Genomic DNA, 4,069 nt, shown 5'->3' with positions numbered 1-4,069 from the left:
TAATGACAGGACTGAGTTCATCCATGTGAAAAGACAGCTGAGTCTGGGACAGAAACTCTTCAAAGGAAAACCGCCCCTTTAACAGTCAGAAAACTTAAGCCCACACATAACCAAATTCACTTTCTTAAAAAAGTTTTTATTGTGAATTATGTGTTAGTTTACATGGCTGAACATTATCTTTACATTCATGCTATCATGTTTTGTTTCATTGCAATGGTCACAATTCCCTGCATGCATCATCAAACAACAAAAGGGTACACCCCAAATGCCTGCCCCAAATTCGCTTTTGAGACAAGTCCAACCCAAAATTCAGCAGTGGGCTGGATGATAAGTAGGCACAGTATCCCAGCCCAGATACTGCTTTGTTCCTTCTCTAGATCAGATGGCTCTTGAGGAGAAACACTCCAACATTCATCTTGTAAGCCAGGAAAGATGAACAGAGGCAAAAGTGTGGTCTTGTTCTTCACAGATTCATTTTGGTTCTGGTAGATCCTGAGCTATAAGCATTCAATTCCTACTGTATGCTCTGTGTTCAGATAAAGCTGTTCTTCCAGGAGTTAGCACCAACACTCATGTCATCTGTCAGTTAAATCTCCTGGATTTAGTAACTCCTGTGGATTTACTGCCGTTAGGACATAAACCTCGTATGACTGCCTTCCTGACTGCATGTTCACCAAGTGATATGTCACATCAGGCACTGAAGACAGTGGGCGTGGGGATCCTTCAGCAAGCACCTCAGTTTGCTCCTGTTCTTGACTCCCAGCTGCTCCTATCTGTAAGTGATGATTTTTATGTGCACATTCCTGCTCCCACTTTAAGAGAAGGCCTTCCCACAGACTTGGCACTGATGAGGTTTCTCTCCTGAGTGAACCACCAAATTTTTTCAGAAGCTAGAATACTCAGCAAAGGATTGGCCACACCCTTGGGCTTCACAAAGGAATGGGTTCTCTCCTGTGTGGATGCGTAGGTGGTTGCTTATTATCACAGTTGGACTCAAGGCACATAAAGAGCTTCTCCCATTGTGAGTTCTCATGTGTACTTTCAGCCTCTGCAGCCCATAGAAGTTTCTCCCCACAACCTTCTGCAAAGCAGATGAAGGAGTGGTCATTTTGATGAGTTTTGAGGTGGTACTTAAAGTGATCTGGCCAAATAAATGTCCGGTCACAGCCTTCAACTGTACAGCTGAGTTTCTTCTCCACTTGAGGAAGGGGCCCAGAGTCTTTGGGTTGCCCATCACCAGAGCCAAGATGGACATTTTCTCCATTGCTGCTGGTTTTTAAATTTTTTGCCAGTTGTGCATGAGTAGCAGCAATCAAATTGTCATGGGCCAGCTCCTGAACCCAGAAGAACCATGGAATGCTACTGTCTGTGCTCTTGCTGGAGATGAAATAATTTCCTGAATCCTCTGTCTCATCTTTTATAAAATACTAAGCGCTCAGCTGAAGAGTCCACATCTGCTTGTGTTAGGTTAAGAAGAATAAAATAAATACTATCACTTGGCTGCAGATCGTGCAACAAACTAGGAGAATCTGCAGTTGATAAAAACTCCGGGGACTTCTGTATAGTCTGAGCCCTTGTCTCATCTCCATCCTGGCCTGCATTCACCTGAAGGCTTCTCAACACAGCTGAGGAAGGGACATCTTAGGAAGAGTTAGTATGATTTGGAGTATCATCTGGTAACATTAGCTGGCTGCATTCTGAAGTCTTAGTCACTGCAAGGAGGGACAAGCAAGTAATGTCTTTGACCTCTGATTCTACTAGCCCCTGTCCCAAAGAGATAGATGTATTCTGAACAAATGTACCAGGAGTTCTGGCTTGGATTCTAACTCATCTGATAATATTGATTCAGCTTCCAAATCCTGCAGCTGTTCAGGAAACAAGTTCAAATTTAATTCAGAGTCAATGACACCTTCCTGTTATGCTCACATTTCATTAGGAAATGCTATGCTCTTCTGGTGAGATGCTGTGTTAAGAAGTGTATCAATTTTGCCTTTGGGTCCCGGGCAGCTGTCCGTCCATCAGTCAGTCCTGGATTCCATCCTGAGATATTTAAAAATATATATTTAATATTATAAGTGAAGAAACTTAGCTGTTGGATAGATTGGAGGTGGCAGTGACAAAGTAGGAGAGGGTCAACAAAACTAGGGACATCTTATGAGGTGAATTGATAATATAGCAGTAACCATGGACTCAAGCATACCAGTGGTCATGAAGATGGCACAGAACACAGGAAACATTTTGTTCTACTACATGTAAGTTGACCATGAATTGGAACTGACTCACTAGCAACTAACAACAATGATGGTTAAGTTTGCTTTATCAGTCTCCAAAGGGAGATTTCTGGTATCTATGAAAGATATAGAAAAAGGATGAAGATTTAAATCTGTAAGATTCCTTGAGGTTTTTTTTTTTTTTTTTTTTTGTGTGTGTGTGTGTGTTTTACCTTTGTTGTATGGAATCCTTCTTTATAGGATTTGGCAGTTGAAGAGATGACTACTTCTGATTAGCAAAGCAAAGAAACCCACAACCCCCCCCCAAAAAAAAATTATTTGTGATATTCTCCATATATTTTTTTGCTTGCTTCTATAGTTATTATTACTAAAGTATACAGTGATAGATATTTATTAGAATTACAAAATAAAAGCAAAGCAAAACAAACTCTCCAAACAAACAAAACCACAAACCATATAAACCAAACCCATTGTTGTCAAGTTGATTTAAACTCATAGCAACCCTATAGGATAGAGTAGAACTGTCCTACAGGGTTGTCAAAGCTGTAAACTTTGTGGAAGCAGATTGCTACTTCTTTTTTCCACTGGTGGGTTCAGATTACTGACCTTTCAGCCAATATCCCAGTGCTTTAACCACTGTGCCACCAAGCCTTCTAACAAAGCCACAGATAAATCATTTGCCCTTTGAGACCACCAAGATTTAAAGATTGTTAATGCTTTGGTGCATAACCTTGAAATGATATTTGGCTTACTACACATTTACACATTTATATATGTATACAGTAATCAATTAGCATGCACCAGGGAGGTTCCAAAGTTAGTGGAAAAATTAAATTAAAAGATAATGGAATTTTCCCACAACTTTTTAGAGTCCCTTCATTCATCTGTTTTATAATATTTTATTCATGATATATAAAGATTTTCTAAAAAGTTGTCAAGAATAAAAGGCAACACAACTTCTGCTTGGAAAATGTACCTACCTTGGAAGCTCTGAGCTGACATGACGTGTAAGAAGTCTGGCTACATAGAATAGCCATGTTGGAGAGACCACGTGGAGAAACCACATTAGAGAAAAGATGCCCAAGGAGAGACAGTTACAACAGCCTGAGAGGGTTTGAATTTTCCTTGCATGAATCACTACACACATGATTTTACTACTCAACCTTAAAACAACCCTAGCTGACTCAAAGTGTAGCAGAGATAAGTAGTTCTTGCTAAGTTACGCACAAATTGCGGGCGCATGCAAAACAAAACAAAAAGGAAATGTTACTAGTGTTTTAATCCACTGTGTTTTGTTACATAGAAATAAATTACTGGAACACATCTACTTAATTTCTCATAATGACTGCACAATGATAAACCTTGGCAGTTCCCTACTGTAGGCTATTTTTCTTTCTTTTCATTTAGGTTTTGATCACTATATAAACTAAGTTGAATAAATTTGAACATGCATTTCTGTGTACTTTTAAAATTACTTTAAACTGATTCTAAAAATTCCAGCTAGTACTAAATAATATTTCAAACAGAAGTGTGTCCTTGTGGTTGTTTTTTCACAAGGATTCCAGATTGTATATGTTTATTCTTTTTAATATTTGGCTAATCTAAGGTTGAAAATAGTAATTCCTACACAAAATAAAAATTTTCAATGACTTGTTTACGTATTGAGCAAAGACAATTGACAAAATGATACTTTAATGATATAAAGGTTGTAGAAGTTATTCCTGGCTTATTTCTGACTTCAGAGCATTTTTGAATCACAGTTTGTTGGTAAAATACATTATGGAATTCCTTAAGGGATTTTCTCAAAGCATTGTTGTTGTTGTTGGGTACCATTGAGT

General features: G+C 38.6%; 2 pseudogenes; both read right to left on the bottom strand.

Annotated features, from left to right (window-relative positions):
- Positions 1-575: 575 nt before the first annotated feature.
- LOC102841205 lies at positions 576-1,033 on the bottom strand (annotated as a pseudogene).
- Positions 1,034-1,041: 8 nt separating this feature from the next.
- LOC102837065 lies at positions 1,042-1,683 on the bottom strand (annotated as a pseudogene).
- Positions 1,684-4,069: the final 2,386 nt, after the last annotated feature.

This window comes from Chrysochloris asiatica, unplaced genomic scaffold (assembly GCF_000296735.1).
Source record: "Chrysochloris asiatica unplaced genomic scaffold, ChrAsi1.0 scaffold00411, whole genome shotgun sequence".
In the NCBI taxonomy this organism is placed as follows: domain Eukaryota; kingdom Metazoa; phylum Chordata; class Mammalia; order Afrosoricida; family Chrysochloridae; genus Chrysochloris; species Chrysochloris asiatica.
This window is presented reverse-complemented; position numbering and strand designations above follow the sequence as displayed.